A 7,629-nucleotide genomic window follows, 5' to 3' on the forward strand; every position below is an offset into this window, starting at 1 on the left:
ATTCTGGCCAAGGGCATGTACCTGGTTTGCAGGCTGCATCCCGGGTCAGGTCGGGTGTGTGCAGGAGGCAACCAATTGCTGTGTCTCTCACATCAATGTGTCTCTCCCCCTCCCTTCCACTCTCCCTAAAAATCAATGGAAAAATATCCTTGGGTGAGGATTAACAACAAAAAACAAACAAACAAAAAAGTGAGAGCTGCTGTTGTGTGTTTTTTCCTCTCCTCTGTGGCTTCCCCACCAGATGTCTCTGGGTCTGGATTGATCCTGCCCACCCCCCCCCCCCCACCCCCAATCTCACTGTCAATGAGGACTGTAAATTCCGTCGCCCTCAGCAGCTGGCAGATGGTACACATCTGTGCTGTGGGCTGAGGAGAGGCGACAGGGAGTGGTGGGGCCTGTGGCAACCTGGGGAGCCAGTTCAGCTGGACCAGCAGCCCTGTTCAGCTGCAGCTCACTGTTGCCACATTGTTTGTCTTTGTAAGAGAAGATAAAAAAATCTAAATTGTCTGGGACAAATCCTGATTTTTAAATGCCGAGAGGAATTCAATTTTACTTTTTAAAAAATACCGTGAACACCAAAATCACTCCCACTCTCCTTTGCTTCTCAGCTTCCTCCAGGAAGCCTTCCTGGCCTGCCAGGCCAGGTCGCCTCCCACCCACAGTCACGTGCGCCCTCAGCACCCTGCCCTGGGCGGTGTTTCACAACACGATGTCATTAGGTAATTAATTATACAACCCTGCTCCTCCCCAGCCTCCCCAGCCCAGCTTCTACCATGTAGAGTCACCAGGTCAGGGCTGTGTTCTCCCGTGTGTCTCCTCCCCCGAGGCAGGGCCTGCGCATAGGAGCTGTGAGCTAAAGATTGGCTGAAGCAGAGAGTGGACAGCCGCAGACTGCTTTTTCCTTTCTTTCTTTTTGTGAATCCTCACCCAAGGATATTTTTTCCATTGCTTTTCAGAGATAGTGGAAGGGAGAGAGAGAGAAGCATTGATGTGAGAGAGAAACATCAGCTGGTTGCCTCCCCCACACGCCATTACAGGAGGCAGGGATCGAACCTGCAACCCAGGTAAGGCCCTTGACCAGGAATCAAACCCACAACCCTGTGGTGTGCTGACTGGTGCTCTAACCACTGATATACCAGCCAGGGCAGCCTCAAATGGCCTTACTTTCTAGACACCTGGGCTAGGTTCCTGAAGAGCCGATTCAGGGACCCAGGTCACTGTGTCATTCTGACATCATTCTATCCTCACAGAAAGACCACTTTTATGAAATAAATGTGGGCAATGCATATATATATTTTGTTTTGTTTTGTTTTGTTTTGTGTGTTTTTTTCAGAGAGAGAGGAAAACTACGAACAGGAGTGTTGTGGTCTCCGGCCGTGACTGCAGCTCTCCTTTGCCCCACTCCTGCATGCCTCGGTTTCCCCACCTGGGAGCCCACCAGGTGACTAAATGAGCTCTGATGGCCCTTCCAGGAGAGGGATGGGCTGAGCCCACTGGGGGACCCAAGTCAGCCAGGGGTGCGGCAGGGACCCCGCAGAGCCGGAAGCAGCAGGCTCCCTCTCTGCACTGAGCTCGGACCTGGTGATCATGTGGATCCCACAGCCGTCCATGCCCCCATGGCAGCGACTGGAATAGGGGCAGCAGCCACCCTAACAACCACACAGCCAGGACCATGGCACCAACATCACAGGAACACCCAGCCCACGGCCCAGGGAGTCAAGCAGAGACTGTGGGGTTTAGGATTGCAGGCAAAGGCACGGGGGGGGGGGAGGTTCATTGTCCCCCACACCCCTCCCAACCTCGTTCAGACGGCACACACATTCCCGTGAGGATAGTTGTGTAGGTACGGCCTTTCCTGTGGCCCCGTCCCCAGCAGGAACATCTCACACAGAGGTTGCAGCGCAGGCGACGTGGTGCCTGCAGGGCCCCAAGGTGACCAGAGCCCCCCAGCCTCAGCCCGGAGCTGGCGGTGAGCACAGCTCTTCCCCTTGCAGAACAGCCACTACCCCCAAGGCAGGGGCCTTCCTGAGGCGTCCCGTCCCCATTCTGAGGACCATGGACAGGCTGGTTTGTGCAGAAGGATTGACGTGTTGTCGGAGGAGACTGCCTGGGAGTATCTGAGCTAATCCTGAATTTACTACCTGCTCCACAGTGTCAGCTCCTGCTTTATTGATTGATTTTTTAATCCTCAACCGAGAATATGTTTCTGTTGATTTTTTGAGAGAGATAGAGAGATAGAGAAATCGAGAGATGGAGAGATAGAGAGATATAGAGAGATAGTGAGATAGAGAGAGAGGGAGAGAGGGAGAGAAACATGGATCTGTTGCCTCCCAAATGCACCCAGACCAAGAATCAAACCTGCAACCTAGGTATGCCCAGGAATCAAACCCACAACCTTTAGGTGCACAGGACGGTGCTCCAACCCATGGGCCACGGGGCAGGGCTCAGCTAGTGCTTCCGTCAGAGGGATGAGTCAGGACACTGCTCCTGCATCGTGGGGAGCACTGGTGTTTTCGACAACGCAGCATTCGGACTCTCTGAGTCTGAGCTGAACTCCTTGAGAGATGCTATACGGCTACTCCATACACACACACACACACACACACACATGCACACACACAGGCACACACACATGGACACATGTGCAAACACGAGCACACACGCGTGCAAACATGCTCACACACATATATGCACACATGTGCAAACACGCGCACACACACACACACGCCCGTGAGCGCGCAAATCAGGGTGTCACAACACATGCACGCCCATACAGGGCCCGCCCTGGCCGAGCAGGAGAGAATGTTCTTTTGAGAAAAGACAAGTCTCTGATGGGATTTGCCCACCTCTCCAAGGTTTCCCACCAGCAACATTAAAACCTCTGCGTTAGAAAACTTTCCCACCCACTTTCCAGATGGGCACACCGAGGCATAACCGGAGTAAAGCCGTCACATCTGTCTGACAAAATGACGGCCTGGAGAGGAGCAGGATTGGATCTTTCAGAGCATTTCAGAGCTGGGGTACCTCAGAGCCCCCGCCCCCTGGTTTCACAGAGGAGACCAACACCAGAGAGTGCGTCGTGCTCCAGGCCAGAGCGAGTGAGGGACAGGCCCGGGTGAAACGTGTTCCCAGATTCCTCCCGAAGGTCCCGCCTTGTCTGACTCAGGACCTGGCTGCTTTGACGAGAGGAGCTGGCATCTCCTGGGGAGGTGTCCCAGCCAGCAGAGCGTGAAGGGCTTCGCAGGGGAGGTCTCAGCCGCCCTTGGGCCCTGACTGCCAGCACAGGTGAGTCACGGCCGTGAGCTGCCTGTGGGCAGGGCGGGCAGCACCTGCTTACACCCAGGCACCTGGGAGGCCCCACCCCGTGACCCAGGAGACCTGGGGCTGGCAGCCTGCGCCCCTGGCAGCGGCACAGGAAGCCGGCCTCCCTGGCGAGGGGCCATCTCGCAGGTGGAGTCGGTGGCCCCACGGAGGGTCCTTTCTAGATGCCCAAGACCTGATGGGGCTGGGAGGCACTGGCAGCTGCCAAGGCAGAGGGCATGGAGCCCTAGGGGTCAGACAGGGAGCCGGGCATGAGCCCTCAGGTCCAGCAGCTGGGCTCAGGCCCTGGGGCATTCACCCTGCAGACTCCCCATAGGGGGTCAGAGGGCGGCAGGCAGACCCAGGGGCAGCCCACAGCCAGCCATCAGCCCTGGGCCTCCGGGATTCTGTCTGAAGCCTCTGCCCTCAGGGCACAGCTGTCCTCACAGCTGCCTTCACCTGGTCCCCCGCCCTGGGCACAGTGCCCGAGGGTCCCCAGCTCACCTGGGCCCACCTGGGCAAAGAGCAGGCAGAGAGGCAGCAGCAGGATGTGGAGAAGCCTCATGCTGGCTGCCAGGCTGGGCGAGGGCAGGAGGAGGAGGAGGCTTGCAGGCCCAGCCACAGATTCCAGAGGCCACAGCGCCTCCCTCTTTATAGGGGAGAGGGTTGCGCAACCTCAGGGACAGATCTGTGGGGTGTGTCGCAATCAGGGAAATTCTGACAAGCAGCCCCTCCTGTGGTTCACCTGCCTCTGCGTGTCAGGTGGACACACTCCCCATTCAGCTGAGGGGGGGGGAGCTCTGGCCTGGAGCCCTGAGCTGGCACCTGAGCTGCTCTATCACCCCCCTCCCCGACAGGTTGGGAGATCTGATGAGTCCTGGAGAAGTTCTGGAGAAGGGGCTCATGCCCAGGCCCCTGGGTGGAAGTGGCTCAGAGGGTCGTGACAAGGGGCCTCAGGCAGCAGCGACCAGCAAGCCAGCTGCCAGCAAGCCGGCCTCAGAGTACCCTCCCCCCGGGAACAGCCGAGCAGCTGTTTCATGGAACCCGTGGAAGCAGTTTCACCAGGAAGGCTGCTCTCTCACTCTCGCTTCTGCAGGGAACTTTCTCCTCCATTGGCCAACATCAGCCTTTCTTTCTTTTCTTGTTTTAAAATATATTGTTACTGCCCTAACCGGATTGGCTCAGTGGATAGAGTGTCGGCCTGTGGACTAAAGGGTCCCAGGTTTGATTCTGGTCAAGGGCATGGACCTTGGTTGTGGGCACATCCCCAGTAGGGGGTGTGCAGGAGGCAGCTGATCGATGTTTCTCTCTCATCGATGTTTCTAACTCTCTATCCCTCTCCCTTCCTTCTGTAAAAAATCAATAAAATATATTAAAAAATATATATTGTTACTGATTTGAGAGAGGAAGGGAGAGGGAGAGAAAGATAGAAACATCCATGATGAGAGAGAATCATTGATGGGCTGCCTCCTGCACGCACCAGCCCATAACCAGAGCATGTACCCTGACTGGGAATTGAACTGTGACCTCCTGGTTCATAGGTCGACACTCAACCACTGAGCCACGCAGGCCAGGCTCATCGCTGTTTCATTTGCTCTACCCGCTGACCTCTGGTCTGGAGCTTCTTTGTACACAACAGACGTGTGTTCCTAGGAAGTTTCTATGGTTTCTATGGTTCCCGAGAGACTAGTCCCCGACCAGGAATCAAAGCAGGCCCTCCTGGCTCTTAGGTTGATGCTCAACCACTGAGCCACACCGGCCGGGCTGACTGCTCTCTTGCTGTCCCGTTCCTGTCAGCTATGAGAGGAGGCCCTTTCCGGAGCGTGACCAGGAAGGCGGCTGGAGGGCTTGAGGACAGTGGAGAGGGTCAGACGTACTGTGAGAAGTGGGGAGTGGCCGAGGGGGGTGCCTGAACACGTGCTGGGCAGCGTCCAGGCCCAGCTAGCATGTGTCTCCCCTGGTACCATGTTCCAGGTGGGCACGTTCGCACGTGTGGTGCAGAGAAGCAGAGCCTGAAAGCACCTGGTGTACCAGCCTTCACTCCAGAATGGAGGAGTGAGGGGCAGACAGCCGAGACCTCTTAGCTCTGTCCACTGGTCCATGGTTAGTCTATGTGATGATTCGGCTCCTGTGTTGTTTGGAGGCTGACATGGCCCAGAAAGACTGGGGGCGACTCCCACACGTCTCCCTGTTCTCTCACTTGCACTCGACCTTGGTGACCGCCTATCTGGGTCACGTCTTCGGAGGCTGGGCTCCAGGTCACACAGGCCGCGTGGCCGGGCTGCCCGGAGGCAGGAGCTGTTTGTGTCGGGAGTTTATTGGAGCGTGAGTTCCGGGTGGAGAGGGCTCTGCGGGTAGCACCTGCCTCGGGCCCCACCTGCTCACTCAAGTGACACATTCTTTTCCCTGGATCGGGCCAGTTCCAGGCCCAGGTCAGCACTGTTCCCAGAGCCAGTCTTGGGTCTGTGGACGAAAAAAGAGCCACATGCTGATCTGACCAGCTCAGGGGAGGCCTGTGTGGTGACCTTGCAAACTCGGCGACCTTGCAAACTCAGCGACCTAAAGTGACCACACAGGATGGTCTGAAATAAAAACCTTTAATTAAAAAGCAGTTTATATGGGTAGTCACATCCTAGGCCAATATCTTCCCTGACAAAGATCAATTTTCAATCTTTACTGAGCCTGTTGTCTTTTTGCATCTAGGATAACACCTCTATGGGATGTGAGGTAACTTGTAACTTTCCTTTTTCCAGATCCATGAGAGCACCAGCTGGATCCATGGAGCCAGGATGGAGACCACAAATTCCTTCATGGTGATTGTTATCATGTTAACTTTGACTGTTAACTGTCCTGCACCCACCTACTAGTAAGTGTGTGTCTATCTTTTTACTTTTATCCAATCCCAGGGGTTTCCCCAGTTTGCTTCTTCCCGCCTGTCTAATCCATCACCAGTGGAGTTCCTGTAACCCACCTACGTCCCCTCCTCTGATTGTAATGTGTAAAACAAGGTGAAAACCCGCCATTCTCTGGAGCCTTATCCCAATCCGTTGAGATGCTGCTTCCCGGCAATTGTTGACAGTTTGGCTCAAATAAACTCACAAAAAATTCTTCCCAGGTTTGAATGTTTTCTACGTTAACAGCTCCATAGGTTGGGTCTGGCCCCTCTGTGCCAGGACAGAGAGAAAAGATGGGAACAGGTGGAGTGGCACCTGCCCAGCTCGGGCATGCATCCAGTCCCCAGACCGGGGAGAGGCCCCTGGGAGGTGAGCCAGCCCCCCAGTCAGACAGAGTGGATTGCACTTCTGTGCCTCCACCTGGAAGGGTCGACCTGGACATGGCATGTAGCTGCCCTCCTGTTATGTAGGAAAGGTCAGTGGTCACAACCCCAGCGGACTGGAGGGTTTAATACGTTCATGTCTAGAAAGGAATCAACAGATGCGAGGGCTGAACGGTGCTGCCCATTCCTACTGCTCTCACTGTCGTTCTTGTTCACACCCCCAGGGCCTGGTTATGCTCGGTTTCCTGGGTAACACCTGCATTGGCAGAAAATACCAAATGGGGCAGGAGGGGTAGATCCGTCCTGGAACCCAGGGCCCTCGGGGCGTGGTGACCGCTATGGGGCGCGGTGACCACAGTCCTGCATGACCTCAGCCCAGGAGACACCCATAGGCAGAAGCCAACTGAGCCAGAGCACCTGCTACACCTTCCTGCTGTAGGTTTTATTCACAAAAACAATCATGTGCTGTAAACAACCGAGACAACACTGACCCCGATCCACGGAAAATGAGTGGCCTGGATTGTACTTCCCCACAGTGTGGGGGCTGTGACTGTTGGTTTTCTGTCGGCCCCTGGTAACCACCCCTGCATTCCTTACCATTGTTTCCATACAGAGTGAATGGTAGCCCAGCCCGCATGGCTCCTTGGTTGAGCTTCGACCTATGAACCAGGAGGTCAGGGTTCATTTCCCGGTCAGGATACAAAACCAGGTTGTGGGTGCAATCCCCAGTGTGGGGCGTGCAGGAGGCAGCCAATCCATGATTCTCTCTCATCATTGATGATTTTTTTCTCTCTCTCTCCCCCTCTATCTTCCTCTCTAATATAAATAAAAATATATTTTAAAAAAGAATGACCTGCAAATTCACATGTAGCTGCGGATAAACAGCCTGCTGGCTTCAAGCAATGATTTTCACCTGTGTGGCTGCACGAGTTCCTAAAACATGCCATGCTGACTCTTTAGCCAGGAGCACTGACCTCATTTCCCTTCGATTGTCCCGTAAAACAATCACAACAACCAACACAGCAATAGCTGCCTGCTGTGCATGAATCAAA

At 55.0% G+C, this 7,629-nt stretch overlaps 1 long non-coding RNA gene across 2 annotated transcripts; it reads left to right on the forward strand.

The window, feature by feature from the left end:
* The first annotated feature begins 800 nt into the window (after positions 1-800).
* LOC139005871 (uncharacterized) lies at positions 801-6,369 on the forward strand. Of its 2 annotated transcripts, XR_011470711.1 has the most exons (5): positions 801-1,064; positions 1,334-1,441; positions 2,915-3,285; positions 6,054-6,113; positions 6,207-6,369. It is a non-coding gene; the product is annotated as an uncharacterized lncRNA (long non-coding RNA). The 2 variants fall into 2 exon arrangements; XR_011470710.1 differs by having other exon boundaries at positions 6,054-6,369.
* Positions 6,370-7,629: the final 1,260 nt, after the last annotated feature.

This window comes from Myotis yumanensis, unplaced genomic scaffold (assembly GCF_028538775.1).
Source record: "Myotis yumanensis isolate MYYU_CA2020_CCGP unplaced genomic scaffold, mMyoYum1.0.hap1 SCAF_3, whole genome shotgun sequence".
NCBI classification, from domain to species: Eukaryota; Metazoa; Chordata; class Mammalia; order Chiroptera; family Vespertilionidae; genus Myotis; species Myotis yumanensis.